Here is a 23,596-nt window from a genome sequence, read left to right as displayed (position 1 = left end):
TTCTCCTGGTGTGCCGTCCCCGCATTACACAAGCATGTGTCCCAAAACATTAGCTGTGCCCTCAAATACGCAGTTACTGGGAAAGTCCACCTAACCACGGACACGTGGACAAGTGCTTGAGGGCAGGGACGGTACATCTCGCTGACGGCACACCGGGTTAACATAGTGGAAGCGGGACCCAGTTGGACCTTGGGATTAGAGATGAGCGGTGTTCGAATTGAACTGTTTGCCAATCTCAAATTCGAGCTGTTTTGGGCGGTGTTCGAGCCGTTCGACGAACCCGAAAGATTTGAAAAAAATCCGGCTGTTCGAGGTTATGTTCGATAACTGTTCGTGCACCAAAATCGTAACTGGATTTTTTCACAGTAATGCTGATAATCAATGTTAATACACAGTTTGAGTGTACAGCGGGGTGGGGGGAGGGGCATGGGATGGATCTCTGCAGAAATAATGAAGATCTCCATTTTTTTTTCTCTTTCCCGCATGTACAGTGGGGAGGTGCAGTCTGTCAGCCTATCAGCAGCGCACACACGGAGCAAAGTGCTTTTTTTCACACAAGCAAGGGCATGTGTCATTGGCTGTGTATGTCACATGTCCTTGCCCTATAAGACACAGCCATTTTCCCCGTCGCCACCATTTTCTCACTGCTGCAGCTGAGTGTTAGCCCGCACCGCTGCTGCTGTGTGCGCGCTATACAGTATAACTGTGAGAATTGCAAGCGAATTTTATCTGAAATAGACAGATAGCTTGGAAGTAGGGACTAGTTCTAATTGCAGCCCTATTGAGGGCTAGGTTACAGCATTTCCTACGACTTTTAGCAGGCAGGTCTGTGCTCTTAAATAGACAGATAGGTTGGGAGTAGTGACTAGTTGTAATTGCAGCACTTTTGAGGGCTAGGTTACATCAGTTCCTATCACTTTTTCCTAGGCAGGTCAGTTTTAGTGCTGTGCAAGTGTTTTTCACAGCATTTGGCTAAAACTAGCTAAGCAAATCCTTTAGGGCCTGTAATACACATTTTTTACTGCACGTAGCCAAGTAAAACCTTTTGGGCATATTAGCAGTGTGTGGTACTCATTCTATCAGGCCATCTATACTAAGCTCCACCAGCTTTCAAATTACTAATAATTTTTAGCTGCATCTTGCCTGGAAAATAATTTTGGGCCTGTAGCAGTGTGTGGTACTCATTCTATTAGGCCATCTATACTAAGCTCCACCAGCTTTCAAATTACTAATAATTTTTAGCTGCATCTTGCCTGTAAAATAATTTTGGGCATATTAGCAGTGTGTGGTACTCATTCTATTAGGCCAGTGATTTTCAACCAGTGTTCCGCGGCACACATGGTCGGGTGTGCCGCGGGGAAAGTTCCCCAAACTATGGTGCCCCCTGTGTTTTGTTTCCCGGCAATGCGCTCGATGCGCAGTCACGCCTTCTTACAATGTAGGAGACGTGTACAATAACACATGCGCAAGCTTTGAACCTCGTGCGACTTAATGACGTCACCGAGGCCGGTGCGTCATCCTGAGAGCGGAGAGACTCTCGCATTTGCCCGCCGCCAAGGTAATGCCCGCCAATAATGCTGACTATATGAGCTTTTGCCTGAGTATATGAACTGTTGGCAGAATACTCAGCATATGAGCTGGTACTTTTAGTACTCCAGCAGTATACTGCATATAACAATGAGAAATGTAAAATGAGAAATACTATAGTCATGAGGCTGGAGTACTACAAGTACCAGCTCATATGCTGAGTATATGAGCTGGCACTTGTACTCTGGCCTCATGGCCATAGTACTTCTCATTGTACCCCTTTATATTGCAGTATATGAGCCACATAATAATCAGCACCATATACTGTGGCGCTGTACAGTGCACATCACCACAGTATATGATGCTGATAATCATGTGCTCATATACGTGGGACTGTATTTATGAGGTTACATGGGATTGAATATATGAGGGGGTTATCCTTTTTTATTTCACTTTTTTAAAATAAATAATTTATTGAAAGGACCTTTGCCAGGCATATTTCACTCTTGAGGGCTAAAAAAGTAGCTCTTGTGGTGGTAAGAAGCTGATTTAAAACCCCCAAGAGTGAACTCCGTGAGAGTTGTATGTATGGAATAATAAATGATATTAGTACCGTTCTTCAGCAGTCATGTCCTGCTTGAATTGACTCTAGTGGCGTAGCACTTGGCAGCCGGCTCTATTCTACTTATAGAGAAAGCTGAGTGCTACGTCACTAGTGTCAATTCAAGCAGGAAATGCAGACCGTAGTAATATAAGTTATTATCACACACATACAGCTCTCGCGAAGTTCACTCTTGGGGGGTTTAAATCAGCTTCTTGTCACCACGAGAGCTGCTTTTTAAGCCCTCAGGAATGAAATATGCCTAGCAGAGGTCCTTTAAGTGTGGCAGATAATGTAATACTCTTCTATTTTAGTGTGTGGCTGCGCACACTATCTCAGCAGTGATGGAGAAGTATTTGAGAATGGAAAAGGCAAATGCCGAACAGGACCCTGGACACAATTCTAACCCAAATGAAGGCCCTAGTATGAGAGTTCGACAAAAGAAAAAAGACAAGACGGTGAGCTCAAGGCAATACAGTGAAAGCTATCTTTCATTTGGATTTACTTCCACTGGGGATGCGACAGCACCAACACCACTGTGCTTGGTGTGCGGTGAGAAGCTTTCCAATAGCGCTATGGTGCCAAGCAAACTTAAACGCCATCTCCAAACGAAACACCCTTCCGTTCAAAATAAACCGATGGAGTATTTTGTACGCTTACGTACAAACAATGAGAAAGGGGCAACTTTTTTGAGAAAAAGCACAAAGGTAAATGAGAGAGCCCTCAAAGCTAGCTACCTTGTTGCTGAACTCATAGCTAAATCAAAAAAGTCCCACACTGTGGCAGAAACATTAATACTACCAGCTTGTAAAGCTATTGTAAATGAGATGCTTGGCCCTGAAGCAGCTAAAGAGATAGCTAAAGTGCCTCTCTCTGATAACACAATTGCCAGACGGATTGATGACTTGTCTGCGGACATTGAAACAGTTGTTTTGGAAAAGGTGCGCATCAGTAAGAAATTTGCCTTGCAACTTGATGAGTCGACAGATATCAGTGGACATTGTCAGTTGTTGGCCAATGTGTGTTTTGTGGATGGTGAAGCCATTAGAGAAAACTTCCTATTTTGCAAGGCACTGACAGAAAAATCAACAGGAGAGGCAATATTCCAAGTCACATCGGAATATCTTGATAAAAGTGGACTTACATGGGAAAACTGCACAGGTGTCTGCACTGATGGAGCCGCAGCCATGGTCGGGCGCATCAAAGGCTTTGTAAGTAGGGTTAAAGAAAGAAACCCAGATGTTCTTGCTACCCACTGTTTCTTGCACCGTGAGGCCCTCGTTGCAAAGACCTTACCAGCAGATCTAGCTCCTGTGTTGGATGATGTTGTGCGCATAGTGAACTTTGTGAAGACGCGACCTTTGAGATGTCGCTTATTTGCGTCTTTGTGTACAGAAATGGGAGCGGAACATAAAATCTTATTGCTCCACACGGAGGTCAGGTGGCTGTCACGCGGCAAAGTGCTGGCCCGTGTGTATGAGTTGCGAGAGGAACTTAAAATATTTCTTACAAACGAGAGGTCCGATTATTCAAAGCTGCTTGCAAGTGATGAGTGGTGTGCAAAGCTGGCATACCTGGCTGATATATTTCAATATCTGAATGAACTAAACACACGGATGCAAGGTCGAAATGAAAACCTGCTTACAAGCACTGATAAAATGAACGGATTCCGTTTAAAGGTGCAGCTCTGGCAACAACATGTGCAGGATGGCAACCTTCAGATGTTCCCACTCACCGAGAAACTGCATGATGACAATACTGCTGCAATGTGCGAAGCAATTGGCAGACATTTGAAAACTCTTGAGGAGAAGTTATCGTTCTATTTCTCTTCAGCCTTCACAGAATGCCTTGACTGGGTTAGGGACCCATACAGCTCATTATCCATTGCTGGAAAGGACATGACTTTAAAGGAGCAAGAGGAACTTGTTGAACTGAAGCAAGATCGCGGTTTAAAGCTAAAGTTTGCTGATCTTCTTTTGGACAGTTTTTGGTTATCTGTTGCCAAGGAGTTCCTCATTCTGGCCAACAAAGCTATTTTGACATTGCTCCCATTTTCAACCACATATCTATGTGAGCTGGGCTTCTCAAGCTTGACTGCGATAAAAGCTAAAAACAGGGAGAAACTGAGAACTGTTGAGGAAGAGCTTCGTGTGTGTCTTTCCACCATTCCTGCCAGGATATCCCTTTTGTGTTTATCGAAACAGGCCCAGGTTTCACACTGAGTGAGTAAAATAAATTTAGAATCTATATTATTAACTATATGTATAATATGACTGTTTTAGTGTCATTTTGTGCTATTTTGTTTGGTGGTGTGCCCCAGGATTTTCTAAGTATAAAAAGTGTGCCGCGGCTCAAAAAAGGTTGAAAATCACTGTATTAGGCCATCTATACTAAGCTCCACCAACTTTCATATTACTAATAATTTTTAGCTGCATCTAGCCCGGAAAATAATTTTGGGCATAGTAGCAGTGTGTGTGGTACTCATTGTATTAGGCCATCTATACCAAGCTCCACCAGCTTTGAAATTAATAATAATTTTTAGCTGCATCCAGCTCGGAAAATAATTTTGGGCATAGTAGCAGTGTGCGGTACTCATTGTATTAGACCATCTATACCAAGCTCCACCAGCTTTGAAATTAATAATAATTTTTAGCTGCATCCAGCTCGGAAAATAATTTTGGGCATAGTAGCAGTGTGTGTGGTACTCATTGTATTAGGCCATCTATACCAAGCTCCACCAGCTTTGAAATTAATAATAATTTTTAGCTGCATCCAGCTCGGAAAATAATTTTGGGCATAGTAGCAGTGTGTGGTACTCATTGTATTAGGCCATCTATACCAAGCTCCACCAGCTTCGAAATTAATAATAATTTTTAGCTGCATCTAGCCCGGAAAATAATTTTGGGCATAGTAGCAGTGTGTGTGGTACTCATTGTATTAGGCCATCTATACCAAGCTCCACCAGCTTTGAAATTAATAATAATTTTTAGCTGCATCCAGCTCGGAAAATAATTTTGGGCATAGTAGCAGTGTGCGGTACTCATTGTATTAGACCATCTATACCAAGCTCCACCAGCTTTGAAATTAATAATAATTTTTAGCTGCATCCAGCTCGGAAAATAATTTTGGGCATAGTAGCAGTGTGTGTGGTACTCATTGTATTAGGCCATCTATACCAAGCTCCACCAGCTTTGAAATTAATAATAATTTTTAGCTGCATCCAGCTCGGAAAATAATTTTGGGCATAGTAGCAGTGTGTGGTACTCATTGTATTAGGCCATCTATACCAAGCTCCACCAGCTTCGAAATTAATAATAATTTTTAGCTGCATCTAGCCCGGAAAATAATTTTTGTTCCCAATAGTGGTAGCAATAGAAATATGGGGCGCGCGCCTGGCTAACAAAAATATACGCTTCATAACAAAAAACACCAGCCTAGCGCACTGCATTAATAAGATGGCATCATCGTCTCTCCCCGTGCTAGGCCTACTACGCCGGCTAGCATTCCTGTGCCTAAAACACAATGTATGGGTCCGCGCTAGCCACGATGCTGAGGGGTCTAACCCTGCTGCTAACGCTTTATCACAGTTCAATTGGCAGATTTTCACAGAGCTCCCCCCCAACGCCCACCCATAGGGCAATAGTTACCCACCCTCCCTATGGGATCTAGTGGCGAATAGTTGATGCCATTAATCAGAGCGTCAGTTGCCCCGTTGACGTGGCAAGCATACGGTAAGGCATGGGAAGAGTGGACACGACTACTAGCAGGCAGACGGGTTGACCAATGTGAACAAGCCAGATTACAAGTCACCATAGAATTTCTCCACCAGCTAATGATGATGGGCTTATAAGGGGCGTGAGCACAGCGGTGTCTGACCGGAGTAGCATTTCACTTCCAACTACTGAATTGGGGAGATGTGACAAAGAGATTCATCATCAGACAATCCATAAAAGGGTGGAAAAGGGGTCAGCCAAGTCAGGAGTGTAGACGTCCCGTCTCGTGTCACTAAAACTGATTTCTCACATCATATCCCTAACACCATTAACATGACACTCACAATTTGAAGCAACACTACTGTCTACTGCATTTGTGATCGCCTTCTTTGGGGCTCTATGCATAAGCGAATTAGTCCCTCAATCCAAAATTACCACCAGTGGAAGCTTATTACAGCAGGACGTAGTCATAGCCAATAATGCGATACGTCTACGCATACGCAAATCGAAAACGGTTCCAGCGGACAGGGGCACTTGGGTACTTCTACAACCCACAAACGGTACACTGAGTCGGGTAACAATAGTAAAAACATATATAACCATCAGATCACAAGTAATTTCTTCCTATCACACATTGATGGAACGCCATTATCAAGATACCAGTTCCAAGCTATATTTAATAAATGCCTAACATCGGCAGGGAACCACCCGAAAGATTATGGGACACACTCATTGAGCATAGGCGCGGCCACGGAAGCAGCAAGAGCAGGACTGTCAGAAACGGAAGTTCAGAGGACAGGGACATGGCGATACACATGTTTGGCGAGGTACATAAGACCGGACTTGTTATCCTAACGTGGTTTGTTTCTTTTACAGGTGACGCTAAGCCAACAGTGTGGGTGATAGGCCACTCGTATTTATATTGGGCAGAAAAAAGGGCGAAAGTCCGCCCAGGTGGGAGGAAATTAGAATTTCATAACACACATTTCAACTGGAGAGGTATTAGAGGCCTGCAATGGCCACAGGTACTAATGGAGGTAATCAAGGTAGGGAGAGAGGCAAGAGGTCCGGTCATCTTAGTCATACAGGCCGGGGGAAACGACCTAGGTCATCACAAGAGCGCATAATTAATGGCAATAATGAAACTAGACACTGAGCGCTTCAGAGAATTTTTCACAAAACTAACTATAGTATGGTCAGAGATTGTGCCGATAGCGGTATGGCAAGGTGCGCAAAACATCACGGCCATCGAATGGACAAGGCGGGTAATAAATATTTGGATGGCAAAATTTAGAAGAGACAGAGGCGGTGTAGTGATACGACACCGACAACTGGAAGGAGATAAAGCAGGCCTCATAAGGCCCGATGGTGTTCACTTAATGGATATTGTACTGGACATATTCCTGTCAGGACTCCAGGACGGAGTGGAACAAGCGTTAAGAGTGATGGATGGGGGTCAGAGTCCTGCATACGAGTACGCAGGATCCTTCGTGGCCTGGAAATAGAAAGGACATGTTGGAGAGTTACACTTGTTGACCAACTTGCCCATGTGGAGACACAGGGCATGCTGCAACAAGCTGAATTATTTTAGAAATAAAATGCCTTTCTAATGGAATGAGTAAAAAGAGTTAATAAAGCTGTGACCGATCCTCACCCATCCAGTTGTAAGAGTTACATTATTGTATTGTCAAGGAAAGGGGGGCGGTAGGGGGGCTGAGCATCTGTATTTGGTAGGGGGTCCCCACAGTCTGCCTAGGCTAGATGCAGTTAAAAATTCTTATTAGATACACAGGCGGTGTAGCTTGCTTCAGAGCTGGGCTACTACGCTGACTAGCAGACACTGAAGCTTTGGAGCAGACATCTGAGTAAACAGTTCTTCAGACTCAACCATCTATGTTACCCCAAGCCATAGTGTATGTAGTTTCTTACGGTTAAAAGAGGGGGGCGACCCAACCCACCTGGAATTGACGATGCCAACGTCACGTAAAACACAGCAAGGGGACTCCAAAAAGAGTCTCCATTTTTTCCAAAAATTGTGGCACAGACACCACTTAAGTGGCATCAATTGCCCCAGAGTTGCTTAAAACGGTTGGTGAGGTGATTTTACCAAATCCTCAAGCTTTTAGTCTCCCCAGGATGACACAGGGGTAGAAAAGTCCTTGCGGATCCATGATTTGTTCATCTTTATGAACGTGAGTCTGTCTACATTCTCAGGGGACAGCCCGATGCGCTTATCTGTCAGCACACCACCAGCAGCGCTGAACACACGTTCAGAGAGAACGCTGGCTGCAGTGAATGACTAGATCTCCAAAGCGTGAGTGGCGAGCTCCGGACATGTTTCCAGATTAGAAGCCCAAAATGAGCAAGGGTCCAGTGACACAGTCATGGCTTTGATGTTCACTTGGAGATACTCCTGTACCATCCTCTCTAGGCGTTGACTATGTGTCAGACTTCTTGTCTCCTGTGGCCTTGCAAAGGATGGTCTAAAAAAGTGGTGAAACGATTCCACAAAATTGCTGTTACCAGCAGATACTGTGATACTGTTACGGTTTGAGTGATGAAGACTTGACAGTCCCACGGTTTGCAAGTTAGAACTGTGAGATTCACTACGTGCACCACTGATGTTTTGTGGAAAAGCACATGTAAGATACTGCAACAGCCTCTGCTGATACTCCTGCATGCGTGAATCCCTTTCTATGGCAGGAATTATTTCGGCAAATTTACTTTTGTACCGGGGATCTAAGAGTGTGGCAACCCAGTAGTCGGGATTACTTCGAATTCTGACAATCCGAGTGTCATGTTGCAGGTAGTGCAGCAAGAAGGCACTCATGTGTCTTGCGCATCCAGGAGGAACAAGTCCTTGTTGTGTTGATAGCGAGGTAAGAATCATGCTTCCTTCCTCTGCCCTCTCCCCCCAACCTCGCACAACAGAGATGTGATCAAGGTCTCCCTCATCTGATGAGTCTTCCATGCCCATCGCCAGTTCGTCCTCCACTTCTTCCTCGGCTCCTGCACCTTCCTCAACAGTTTGGCTGCTACCTTGCGCCCTGGTTAATCCCTCTCTCCCACCCTCCCATGCCTGCCGCCTTGGTGCTGCCGACCGTCTGGACCTTGGAGATGTTATCCCTTCCGCATACGACTCCTCCTCTACTTCCTCCACCTCCTCTTGTCCCACCACCTGACTCCGAATTCTGTTTAACGTGTCATCCAGCATGTAAATCACCGGAATAGTCATGCTGATAATGGCATCGTCAGCACTAAACATCTTCGTCGCATTTCAAAACTGTGCAGAAGGGTGCATAGGTCCCTGATCTGAGACCACTCCTGCAGCGTGATTTGCCCCACCTCTGGATCTCGTTTGCCCAGGCTATACGTCAGAACGTATTGCACCAGGGCTTGTCGGTGCTGCCACAGTCGCTGAAACATGTGCATTTCAGCCGGTGAACTGGCAGGCCCAACGACTTCTTTAGAGATGTAAGTTGTTGAGCTGCGAACGGCGGAAGTGAGCACACAGCGACCGTGCCCTCTGCAGAAAGCCATCTAGTCCGGGATAGTGGGCTAAAAATTGCTGGACAACCAGGTTCAACACATGAGCCATACAAGGCACGTGTGTGACATTGCCCCGGCGAAGGGCCGCACCCAGGTTTGCAGCATTGTCGCACACAGCCTTACCTGGTAGCAGGTCCAGTGGAGACAACCATTCATGAAACTGGGTCTACAGAGCTGACCACAACTCCTCAGCTGTGTGACTCACATTTCCCAGACATTTCAAAGTAAACACCGCCTGATACCGTTGAGTCCTGCTGCCAGCATCGTAAGGAGGTGTGCAAGATTCCTTCTGCGCAGTTAGAAAGCGGGTGGCATTACCAGACAGGCTTTGGGTGCAGGTGGAGGACCGAGAGGAGGCTGAGGAGGCAGAAGCAGTGGAGGAACTTCTAGATAAAGAGGACTGACGCACAACTCGTGGGGACGGCAAGACTTGGACAGCAGCCCCTTGTCCTGCTGTCACCATAGTTACCCAGTGCCCTGTCAGCGACATGTAACGCCCCTGTCCATGCCTACTCGTCCAAGTGTCTGTGGTGAAATGCACCCTATCACACACAGAGTTTTTCAAAGAAGCAGTGATGTTGTGTGCGACATGCTGGTGTAGCGCAGGCACACCTTTCTTTGAGAAGTAGTGCCGACTGGGCATCTGGTACTGGGGCACTGCGACGGACATAAGGTCTCGAAAATCTTCTGTGTCCACCAGGCGGAAAGGCAGCATTTTTGTAGCCAACAGCTTGCAGATGGTGAAATTCAACCTCTTAGCTTTGTCATGGCTAGGAGGAAATGGTCTTTTACTTGTCCACATCTGAGGGACCGAGGGCTGGCTGTTGTGCATAGACTAGGTTGAGAAGGGTGTCCCCAGCAAACTGCCGGTCTGTGAGGAAGATGCAGGCAGAAAAGTTAGGTTGCCTTGATCCAAAGGTGGTGCTCTTGATGTCTGAGAGCGCTCAACACCAGCTGGTGTTTCCACTTCCAAATGAAATGATGACCTGCCAATCACACTGGCTGTTGCGGGTAAAGAGTTGGCAGGTCTGCGTCCAAAAACATGTGACTGCTGACCCCCCAGTCACAGATGATGAAGAGGCCGCGGATGCACAAGATGGGGCAGACGGTGGTTGGCCCAGCCCGCTAGGCTGCATTGTAGCACAGTGAGCTTCCCACTGCAACTTATGCTTCATATCCATTTGACTTTTCATGCATGAAGTACTCAAACTATGGATTTTTTGGCCTCTACTTAGCTTTTGGTGACAAATATTACAGATAACACGAGTTGGGTCATCCTTATCGATCTGAAAAAATGCCCAGGCTATGCAAGGCTTAGAGCCCATGCGACCTGAACAGCCACCACGACTTCTGGTCAGAGGCAGAGTTGTGGTTGAGGATGCAGTAGTTGACGTGCTTCCAGTACTCCGTCTCTGTCCAGTAAGGCGCAACCTAACCTCGTCGTCAATAGCATCTGTGACGCCCAGCTGCGCTTGGTATCACAGATCCTAAAAGAGTGCATTGATGGAATCCTCCACAAGAGGCCCCCATAAACATTCACACATCTCCACCTTCCACATCAGCCGAGCAGAGGAAGCCCGTTAGGGATATAAATAGGGAAGGTGGAGCTAGGCAGTTCAGTTCGTCTGAAGAGTTCCTGCAGTAGAGAAGCCTAAGAGAGGTCAGTGTGCAGTGGAGCTCAGTCCAGTCTAGAGAACTCAGTTAATAGTTCTGCAGTGGAGCACGAGGCTCCTGCTAGCTAGATTCAGGGAGCCCAGTTAGAGCTTAAGGTGTGCCGGTGCCATAAGATCGGTGAAGCGCGGCAAGCTGCCGTTAGTGTGTATAGCTTAGTGAGGGCCCGAGTAGGCCGAAGGCGAGTGGAGAGTTAGTACATAGGGGGCAGAGGAGCTTAACCAGCTCACCCCAAAGCTTTACCGGACACCGGATCCGAGTTTACCGGGATCTCTATGACCCAGTAAGGCATAACCGGAATCCCTGGAGAACTACAAGTCCCAGGATTGCTAAGGTGCTGATACGTAACAGAGCCAGGAGACGCTTAGGCCCCGCATACTGAGAGCGTGTACTCCAAGACAAGGCCCTACCACAAGGTCAGCCATCGCAGGACAGAGACAAAGTTAGGCCTAGCTCCAGGCAGGTCAGAAACTTACTACGCAGAGGCAAGAAACAGGAGGCCCTACACCCGCTCATTGGGTAGGATCCTGATATGCACCCTTCACCCTACAGTGCTCCCGGATGTGCCTGAATTTCCACCAGTAAAAGGTACTGAAGTGACTACCGTGTCCGTTCCCATTCTTGCTCTGACCCAGCTGGGTCTCGCCTGTCCGGCATTCCCCCTGCATAAGCTGCCCTGAGGCCTAGCTTCACCTGTGGGGAGCTATACCATCGAGCTGCCTTATCACCGACCTCAGTGGACTGCTGCAGCGCTGGGGCTTCTCACCAGATACCACAGGTGGCGTCACGAACTCTTATAAAAGTAACAATTATCCACCCTTTTAAAGAGTGACCCCAGGGTACAGGCCCGGGAGCCGACCACCGCGACATCCCCAAGGCCAGGCAAAGGCCCGGGTACCGAGTCATCCCCATCCCTTGGGCTAGTCACATTCTCCTCCACCTCCTCTGCTGACCTCATCGACTGGCTGACTGTGGGTTGACAGTAAGTGGGATCTCCAACCTCGTCATCATCACCCTGTGTGTTGTCACACCCATCGTCCTCAGAGCCAACCTCTTCCTGCCCTGACCGAAAAGTCAAGTTGTCGCTCCAATCAGGTATTTGAGTCTCATCATCGTCTTCATCGCTGTCTCCACCAACAGGAGTTACAGTTTGGGAACGAGGGTCTACATTATGCTCAGAACCTTCTTCATCTGGTCCTGGATCCGACTCAAAGATTCTGGGCATCAGTGCAGATCATTTCCTCGTCTGGATTAATAGAAGCTCTGGAGCAGACCTCCGTTTCCCAGGCTATAGTATGAGTAAACAGCTGTGCAGACTCAACCATCTGTGTTACCCCATACTCAGATGGGCAGCTGGAGACTTGGGAGCTGTGAGGAAGCCAGTGCGATTGGGGTGACACCTCTGAGGACTGGAGTATTTGTGATGTTGAAGTTGAGGTGGAGGAGAGCCCACTTGAAGGAGCACTTGACATCCGTTGAAGCACCTGCTGTTTTTGTGCCTCATCTGGAATTTGTAGCGATGGGCGTGTCCGTAAGAAAGGGATCGTACCACATTGTCCACGAAAAGAAGTAGACATCTTAGTTTGGCTGGAAGATGGTCTTTCTTCTGCAGATGTTACCCCCCCCCACCGTGGTTGGGCTCGACCCACCAGCGGACAGACACCAGTATTGGGAGAGGGGGCTGGCTGTCAGGGTCCACCGCGGCTCTGGCACAAACCTGGGGACACGGAGGTCGCATGGGCAGGAACGGACTGGCCGTGTCGGCTTCGCACTCCAGCGTAGTCCCTCTGCCCGCTCGCTCCCGTAACCTCAAAGGGATGCGCAAGCGGCTTTTCTTCCCAGGGCTGTTCCCCGTCCAGCAGGAACGTGGGTGAGCTCAGGTCGGCCTTCCACTGTACTCCCTTACCTCCCTCGCCCTCTTTCCTTCTTTCATTCTCCATCTAACCCCTCGGCTCTGTGGTGTCCGCTCTCCCTTCAGCTCTCTCCTTCTCACAGGTGGACTACCACGTGTATTCACACTGTGGCAAATCTTTTGGGCCCAGACATAAGAAGTTGTCGAGGTAATGGATAATATGTGCCCCCTTAGAAACGTCCATTACAACCCATTCGAGGAAGCAACTAAACGCCTCCAATAGTGACCAGGATCTGGAGCACCCCATGGGCAAACAGCGATCTATATAGTATGCTCCTTCCCAGAAGCAGCCCAATAGGTGGACACTATTCGGAGGCACAGGTAGTAAGTAATCGGAACTCCGCATCTATGTCTGTTTTGGCCATTAGGGTGACCCTTCCCAACTTCTTGATCCGCCTGATTGCCTTGTCAAAGGATGTACAGTATATACTACTGTACTTGGTTCCGCGTCGATGTTGTCGTTTACGGACCTGCCCCTTGGATATGACAAATGGTGGATTAGTCCGAATGTATTGGGTTCTGTTTTTGGCACAACTCACAACGGGGATACCACTACGTCTTGTAAGGAAAGTGTTCTGAATGGAACCGCCATTCTACCTAAAGATATTTCTTTTTTAAATTTTCTTGTCACGACGTCTGGGTGTTGGTAGGCTGATTTTAGATTTTTTCTCCAGCCTTTCTTGATTTTAGAATGTCATGACATGCCTATATCTGTGTCTCCCCCTCCTTTTACTCCTCCACCTCTTTTCTTTTCGCATGACTATATGTACTTGTCACTTTTCCTTGTGTTAGTTGTGTCTTCTGAGCAGTTTGTCAGCTTTTGGACACCTTTGAAGTGTTTTCTATGTGTTTTCTATGTGTTTCTATGTGTTTTTGTTTGCCTGCCATTGGTTTTAACAGTGTTCGAAGGTGTTCGACGAACATACAGGGGTGGCTCAACACTACTTTGGATGGAACACATCCTCCCGACGCCAAGGATTGCGGGCCGTAGGTCAATCAGGGTTGCCCCCACGGTCTACAGCTCCTGCACCTCATCCTTCTTAGCCTCCTCCTCTTCAGCCTCCATCTCCGAAATGACCACATCAGTTGCAAGCTGGAAACACTGCAGCACTGCCTCGGCCAAGCGGCAATAGGCAATGCTGAAGCTAATATGCTTAGATGACAAACCGCACAATGCTGAAGAGTTGTGGACAGCTCTGAAAGACCAGGCAGATCTGTGGCTCACACCGCTGAACCTACAGCCAGGCATGGTCGTGTGTGACAATGGCCGGAACCTGGTGGCGGCTCTGAGACGAGATGAGCTCACACACGTACCATGCCTGGCCCATGTGCTTAACCTCATGGTTCAGCGGTTTCTCAAATCCTACCCGGAGCAGCTGGATCTGCTTGTTAAAGTACGCCGCCTTTGTGCCCATTTTAGAAAGTCAGCTACAGCTTCCGCCGCCTTTGCCGTGTTTCTGCAGCGTTTGCAGCTTCCGGCTCACAGACTGGTGTGTGATGTCCCCACGCGTTGGAACTCTACACTGCAGTTGTTGGGAAGGATATTTGAGCAGAAGAGGGCAGTTGTTGAGTACCAGCATCAATAAGGCCGTCAGTATTCAGTTCAGACTCCACACATAAGACCTCTGGAGTGGACCTGGATGTCAGACATATGTACCATCCTCCAAAACTTTGAGGACTCCACCACGATGGTGAGCGGAGATGACGCCATAATTAGTGTCACCATCCCGCTTCTCTGTCTTCTGAAATGCTCTCTGCTCACAATCAAAGAGGATGCATTGCAGGTGGAGCACAATGAGATGGAGCAAGGAGCCATACAGGTTGATTACACACAGCCAAGCCTCATCTCATCCCAACGTGGATTGGGTGAAAATGAGGAAGAGGAGGAGGAGGAGGAAGGACAGGAGCTAGTTTCATGCACTATAGACTGTTCTACCTGCACAGCTGTCATACCGTCTGTTCAGCGTGGATGGCCAGAGGACAGAGAGGAGGATGAGGAGGAGAGCATGGTCAGTCATCCTCTTTGTGAGGACACGGAAGTCTTGCCTGTTAGTAGTCTGGCACGCATGGCTGAGTTTATGTTACGCTGCCTTTCCCATGACCCTTGCATTCTCAAAATTTTGGGTGACAGTCATTAATGGTTGGTGACACTTCTAGACCCACACAACAAGGAGAACTTTATATCTCTTATTCCTGAGGTGGACAGGCCTGCAAAAATGGGGCTGTACCAGAAGGCCTGTGTTGCGGCACTATTAAAAAAATTCCCATCTGAAAACGCTGGCAGCAGAGGGCACACTTCATTGGACAACCAAGGAGTACAAGCGAGAGAGACGCAACTTCAATCCAGCAGAGGCAGGGGAACACTGTCAAAGTTCTGGGAGAGTTTTCTCAGACCCTCCCATCGCAGAGGGCCTGAGGCGCGGGGTACTCTCACAAGGAGTTCAAAGTTTGGGAAGATGCTGAGGGAGTACCTTGCCGAACGTACCAAAGTCCTCTGTGATTCCGCTGTGCCTTATAATTATTGGGTATCCAAGCTGGATATGTGGAATGAATTGGGTCTCTATGCCTTGGAGGTCCTGGTCTGCCCTGCCGCCAGCGTTTTATCAGAGCCGGTTTTTAGTGCCGCTGGTGGAATTATAACTGATAAGCGCATCCGCCTGTCAACTGAAAATGCTGACAGGCTGACTCTTATAAAAATGAACAAGTGCTAGATTGGGCCAGACTTCTCAACACCACCGAATAATAGCAGCGTAACAAACTCAAATCCAGTGTCTTTTCTTGGGAGGTGTATTCCCATGCACCTTTTCACACCCACACATGGGTATACACTTCCTGATTTTGACTATTTGCTCTTGTCCTCCTCCTTCTCCTCATCTTCCACCACCATATCACCAGGGTGACCGTGGTCCGTGATGCAACACCCACAGAATTTTTTTGAAGGAGTGTTTATGATGCCCGTAAAAAAAATGTTTTATACAGTATGTACATGTATACCCCCCAGGGGAGAATGTTTGTCAGCCCATACACTTAGTGCATGGGCATTACAAGTATAGGAGGCCCGCTCCTTTCTCATGGGAACATTTTTTATGAGGTCCTCCTCCACGTCTCTTCCAAGGGGCATAGAAGTGCCTCCAAATTTTTGGCAGCCCTTGCATTCACTACATAGGCCAACACTATGGGAGACTCTCTCCTTTCTAATGGGAATTTGTCATTACTGTGGCCCTGCTGTATGTGTCTTTAATTTCTTAGTGGGGTTTTTCCTAAATATGGCCAGCCATTAGACTCACTGCTTAACCTATAACTGTATATGTGGCGCCCTGCTGCGCTTGGTGCCACAGAACCTAGAAGGGTGCATGATTGGATTTCTCCACAAGAGGCTCTCACTACATCCAAACACCTCCACCTTCCACCTCTTACCAGCAGAGGGAGCCCAGATAGGGATATATAAAGGGAAGGTGGAGCCAGGCAGCTCAGTCAGTAGTTAGAATCTAGCTAGAGTTGAGAGTTAGTGTTCAGACAGTGTCACCAATCTGTACACAGTAAGCAATGGTTGTAAGCACGCCCCAGCCCTTTGACTGACAGCTAGCTCTACAGTACATCAGTGCAGAGCCACCTGTCAGTGGCTCACGGGAGGAATAAAGTTAATTTACTCCCATGTGCTACACATTCAGTATAGTGGCCAAGCACTTCCTAATGGTATTACCCTGCAGATTAACCCTACATCAGCAGGTTAATAGCGTTATCCAATGTGACAGGTTCCCTTTAACTTAAAGGATCATGTTCACAACAGGAAAAGTCTTCAAACGCTTGTTTCTAATCTATTACTAGTTATTGTACTTCTTGGTTGATGGTGTGTGGTGTGGAGTATTTTTACCGAATACAATTTTCCATTTTGATAAAAAACAACACATTTTTACCCACATGGAGGCGAATTCCCTCCTCTTCACCAGCCTCCATTATTGGTTTTATCAGATCGTATACTCACTTTATCAAAGTTTAGTGGGTACTGTGCTGCAAACTCCAGCTGACGGACCACCACTTCATTCGGAGCCACGTTTCTGTTCCTCATGTCCCGCAGAATATTGGTCAAGTAGACGTCATCTAACCTCTTTATGGCCGCATTAATCAATGTGCTGTATACATTGATATTTGGATGGAATCCACAAATCTGTAAAACAAGTTACCGATCAGATATGCAAAAAGATCCTTGTCACTTGTTTTCTATAAAAAGGCAAATCAGTTTAAAAATGACATTATTTTCTAGACTTTATCAAGTAGGAGTAAAAAAAAAAAAAAGACACTAAATAAACTATGTAAACCAGCAATGTCATTACCGCCATGTCTTCCAGGAGCTGTAAACCATCTTTTTCTTTAAGGCATGCCCTAGCGAGATTGCAAAAGGTATGGATGTTTGGTGCAATGCCTCTCTGTGCCATCATAGGCAACAGCTGCTGTAAAGAAACCATTCAGACGATCAGTTTTTACACTGTACGTGTGGCATGAAGTGTGGAAGAATCGGCACCAAGTTTCAGAATGTGTCAGTGTTCTCCATGACAGCCAACCAGATGCCACGTTTCATTTTACCAGGGCAATAAAAGAAGAGCTCTGATTGGTTGTTATGGGTATCACTGTCCGTTTCGACAAAAAGTTTGTTTCTGCATGAGGCCCGACGCATTTTCAGAAAAAGGGAAATGCTAAAATCTGTATTAAACAGTATTCACACATAAAATATTGCTGCGTCCAACTGAATGTTGCATTTTGGCGGCAGCGCACAAAACGCCTTCATATAGGCTCAGTGCACAATTCCCTGCCGAAGCGCAAATTCACACAAGCACAATGCTTTGTGTTCAGGGGAAAAAAAGGCCATTTTTGATCCGTACAGCGTCCATTTGTCATCCATAACTAAAAAAAAACCTAATAGAAGGCCAGACACACTTTCCTATGTAATCTATGCAGTGCGTCCGGTAAAACATACCTGCCACACGGATTGTGTCTGATTGTTGTGCAGCCTTTGAAATCTACGGTTATATCTCATTTAAAAAACGGATGGATGAGATAAGCGCCTGTAGCCATTATTCCCCCACAGTCTGGTGGTCAATCCATTCATGTGGAATATTACACTGGGTGACATGGACATCACACAGACCAAAAACACAAATGGAGGAAATCTTCCTTGATGGTGCGGCCAGAAAAAGCAAAAGGCCTCATTCACACATCATGTTGCACGTGGAGGTTTATCCCTTTTTTTCATGGATACATCACATACCCAGTATAATCTATGGTGCTATTCACATGTCCGTCTGTCTGTCTTTTTCCGATATCACAGATGAAAAGAGCCGATACAAGTCTATGGGTCTGTGCAAAAACATTCAGCACCCGGATGGCAAAGAATAGGAGAAGCTCTGTAATTCAAGGATTTATTTATCCATCCGTCAAACATTGATGGGAAAAACGGACACACAGACCGAACACTGATGACACACGGAACAAACACTGCTGACACCAGGGCCATTTTTTCCATGTACGTGGTTAAATATGGACATGTAAATGAGAAAATGTGTCATACTTTAGACTCTTTTGCTGGCTTGCCTTGCATCACTTTTTTTGCCCCCCAATTTTCAAACAATTTAGTGCATGCTGTTGTATTTAAAGCCATGCCCCTTCTGTCAAAGCCATGCCCCTTCTGTCAAAGCCATGCCCATCTTTCAAAGCAATGTCCCTTCTTTCAAAACCATGCCCCTTCTTTCAAAGCCATGCCCCTTCTTTCAAAGCAATGCCCCTTCTTTCAAAGCCATGCTTAGAAACAATTAGGCCGATATAAAAAAGTGTAGTTTCTATATGAATCGGTTGGAACTGTGGCGTCCCTGAGGGTTCAGTCGCCACAGGGGTACTGCACCTCAGATCGAGGTGTGGTATCTCCTCTCCGAGGTAAGGATGGAGCACCACACGGGACCCAGCCTCAGCACTCAACACTACACCACTCCTGTCCTGTGGGGGGCTTATATGCACCAGGGTGCTGCCCCAGCCAGGATAGAGGAGATGGGGGGGGAGACCAAAGATAGGGGAAACCATGTAGTGGGTGAGGGTGGAGGACACACTTTTAGGTTACACTTACTGATACATATTTAATACATGGCCATCTTAGGTTCAAGGTCTTTGATTGTGATCTTCATCGCTGATAGTGGCTTTCTGCTGGAACCTGCAGCTTGTTGAAGATACACGGTCCTCGTACTCTGGGCTTGAGGTGAGGAGTGGGTTAGAGTTAACCGCTGTCTCTACCTAGTCAAGGTCCCTACCTAAGAAGGCCTGGAGGGGAGCGGAGGAGTAAAGCTCCACAGGCAAAAGGATCCCAGGGGATACGGACGGAGCAGCATACACCACCTGTATTTCTTACTCTGGCCTAGTCAGAGGGATTCCTGCTGCAAGAGGGGTACCGGCCCCCGATATCTGACTCTGTTACTTCACGTCTCAGTCGGAAAAGCCCAGAGGCCTTCTGGATCCCTAAGGGGGATATGGACGGAGCGGAGTACGCCACCCGTATCCCTTAAACTGCGCTGATGCAGCGGGAACCGGCGTTTCACCAAGTTCATACCACACACACAGTCAGGAGGAGACTTAATGGGAGAACTCACCAAGGAGAGGAACATTCTGGTCCAGGGGTCTCGTTAAGTGCACCTAAACTACCCGGAGTGTGCTGAACCCCTTCCTGGTGGTCGCAGCGCGCCGTGAGGAGCAAGGAGAAGCTTTGTGCTTACTACTGAAACAACGTGAGTAAAGCTTGGAAGACTTCACCCCTTGCCTCCGTTATCCTGTCCTGCGCGGCACCGCACACACACCACCAACCTCCAGACTTTCCTCTCTCTCTGCCCTGAGGCCCTGCTCCGCCTGTGGGGAGTAGTACCAGCTGAGCTGCCACGACACCCGCCTCAGAGGACTGACGCAGCGCTGGTGGTACGTGAAAAAAGGGAAAAGAGGTGTGCTATGAAGCAGTGATCACCCAGCAATACTTCAATAAATTATCAAACGTTATAATAAGTGACAATAAATTTTATTCATTACAAATATAAATACATACAAACAACGTAAAAAAACCCAAATTGCTAAAACACAAGTAAAATCAATATAGTGGGGTTACCCACTAATTTGAAGCCCACCTGCTCCAAAAAAAAACATCCCTAGTTACAACAGAACAAGCAGTACCATAATACAAGTGCCAGTATTATCCCTGGTGATCAATATCGTACACATGCAAATTAGTTATGACTGCCTGACATTAGTATACAAGGAGGTGTACTATAGTCCAGAAAGATGAAGAGGGAAATATGTGCCTACTACAGCAGAGTATATATTGAAAAATACAAAGAGTCCCAAACATAAATGAAGCCCATATAGAATATCTGAGCTAACAAATACTATATACTCACATACCACAAAAAGTACTATTCAGGGTATAAATAAATACAAAACCCTTTCATGCTGTAAGTATCCCTCCTGCACATAATAGCGCTACGATCAATCACCTCCCTGAGCACAAAATCCTATGCTGGGATGAAGCAGGCGGGCATTCAGTGCCCAAGCGCTGGTGGTAATCACCGGGAACCACAGGTGGCGTAGTCGACAAATAACCACTCATCTGCTAGCCCATATTTTTAATGTGTGCGCCCTGGGCACGGACCGGGTCAAGGCCGGGACTGCATCCCCCTCTTCCACCGGCCCGTCGTCCAAGTACACCTTTCCCAGGGAGGGCTAACGCTACCTGAGTAGTAGTGGGTCACACAGAACCATTTGCTTTGGATCGTTATTAAGCCATAGTAAAAAAAAAAAAGGTATTCACTTTTAAGAAAAAAATATATATAAAAAGTCAGGCAGATCTGTCACACGCTTTACAAATGATTTCATGCAGCAAATATAATCCCACAATGCGGTAACATCATTCACCTACTGTACCTCAGCCTCTTTACTGTCAGATAGCGTGGATCTTCTCACAAGCCGTGTTAATTATTTTATGATGGCTTTTTAACATTTAAATGATAAAATAAAAACCATTCCCTTACCAAAGCCGACTGCAGCTTCAGAGTTTTACTCCTCTTCAACACCAAAGTGTTAAAAAAGGTGAGATCTGGCTGTACTCCGTAGGCGTCCATAGTGGCCCGGACGGCAGATTCTGACCCCACTTCTGCTCTCATGACTGCCGCTAGGAGGGTGAAGGTCTTTATTGTAGGACAGACGTTGTCTTCTTTCATCTTCTGAAGAACGCCCCCTAAGTCGCCAATCACTGCCAATCGGTCAGATGGGGTATTGACATTTACAAGTGACACAATTTTTCCCGTATTTACAGACAGGTCCAGGAGGTTTGGCACATTACTGGCATCAAAAGAGGGCACGCTGGGAAAATGGTCAGCCGTACTCACCACGACCAGTGCCTGTGAGCCTGCCACGTCCTCAGCTGTGCCATAGTTGCCACTTGGAATTGAGGAATGGCCCAGGAGCATGGGCTGCCCACCTCTTCAGGACTATCCTTTCTTTTCTTCACTTGCTGGCTTTTCCTGTCTTGCTTCTCTTTGCCTGCACTTAAAGTCAGGGCTGCCAGTTCCTTAGAGTGCGTGAGTAAATGTAGAGCGTCAGCGGTGTCTCCAATCCCACAGTCTCGGGGGGCACAAAGAAGCAGGTTATAGGTGATTACATCCGGCTTTACCCCCATGTGCCGCATCTGCCTCCAGACCTGAAGCACAAGATGGCGTATACAGTCATTATCCACATTACATTCACGCAAATATGTACACCCCGTCACAGAGAAAGCAGTAACTGGACACGGACTAGCTGGCATGTAATGGCAGTACCCTATTATAATGATGCTCCCATATGTCAGAGGGTCACATTGGTAAAGCCGGTGCCCTCCAGGATGAAAAGCTTTGTGGAGGGCTTGGGCCATCTACTTATGTCATTTCCAAACGTGTGTCTACATAATAAATAGGCAACTCCTACTAGTAAATTCTGTGCTATTTTCTGTATCTGTGAAGCCTTGCCCACTGGTTTTCCCATTGTCTCCGAACAGCGCGCTTACCCGTGTAATAAGACCCCGATGCCAGCGCGCCTACCCGTGTAATAAGACCCCGATGCCAGCGCGCCTACCCGTGTAATAAGACCCCGATGCCAGCACGCCTACCCGTGTAATAAAGACCTGATGCCAGCGCGCCTACCCGTGTAATAAGACCCCGATGCCAGTGCGCCTACTCGTGTAATAAGACCCCGATGCCAGCGCGCCTACCCGTGTAATAAAGACCCCGATGCCAGCGCGCCTACTCGTGTAATAAGACCCCGATGCCAGTGCGCCTACCCGTGTAATAAGACCCCGATGCCAGTGCGCCTACTCGTGTAATAAGACCCCGATGCCAGCACGCCTACCCGTGTAATAAAGACCCCGATGCCAGCGCGCCTACCCGTGTAATAAGACCCCGATGCCAGCGCGCCTACCAGTGTAATAAGACCCCGATGCCAGCACGCCTACCCGTGTAATAAGACCCCGATGCCAGCGCGCCTACCGGTGTAATAAGACCCCGATACCAGCGCGCCTACCCGTGTAATAAGACCCCGATACCAGCGCGCCTACTTGTGTAATAAGACCCGATGCCAGCGCGCCTACCCGTGTAATAATGAACAAATAAAGTAGCACACTGTAACACTGAGTATATAGATATGAAATATGAAATATGAATAGCTTAACTGCTGTAGAAAATAGAAATAAATGAAAAAAATTTTTTTTTTTTTTTGAAAAATTTTTTTGCGCATGTAAATATGAAGTATGGAAAATGAATAGCATTACTGCTGTAAATAAATGAGAAATCTTAGCGCATAAATTGGCCAATTCATGTGTACCTGACAGCCGCGGTAAGGCGTTTCTCGATGTCAGGACCTATAATGTGAATACCTCTCTAAGAGACCTCCGTCTGCTTATGTGTGGGAAAGACAGATCCTGATGCATTTAAAACCACCTGCGGCATGGGGGTGGGGGTGGAGTGCTCAGTCAACGCTAAATCTAGTAACAAAGAAAATGACGGCACTTCCACTACAAAAACTAGGTGTGAACAGGTGCTTACTAAGAGCAGCTACCTCCATATATAATGAACAAATAAAGTAGCACACTGTAACACTGAGTATATAGATATGAAATATGAATAGCTTAACTGCTGTAGAAAATAGAAATAAATGAAAAAAATTTTTTTTTTTTTTTTTGAAAAATTTTTTTGCGCATGTAAATATGAAGTATGGAAAATGAATAGCATTACTGCTGTAAATAAATGAGAAATCTTAGCGCATAAATTGGCCAATTCATGTGTACCTGACAGCCGCGGTAAGGCGTTTCTCGATGTCAGGACCTATAATGTGAATACCTCTCTAAGAGACCTCCGTCTGCTTATGTGTGGGAAAGACAGATCCTGATGCATTTAAAACCACCTGCGGCATGGGGGTGGGGGTGGAGTGCTCAGTCAACGCTAAATCTAATGTAATCTAATCTAAATCTAATCTAATGGGGGATATGCCAACCGAAGACAGCGAAAATCATGCAAAACGTCAAAAAATAACTTATCAGCATGCTGCCTACTGTAACAGTCCACCTAAAGT

The sequence above is a fragment of the Phyllobates terribilis genome, unplaced genomic scaffold, assembly GCF_046119375.1.
Source record: "Phyllobates terribilis strain yellow unplaced genomic scaffold, ASM4611937v1 Scaffold_172__1_contigs__length_4051808, whole genome shotgun sequence".
NCBI classification, from domain to species: Eukaryota; Metazoa; Chordata; class Amphibia; order Anura; family Dendrobatidae; genus Phyllobates; species Phyllobates terribilis.
This window is presented reverse-complemented; position numbering follows the sequence as displayed.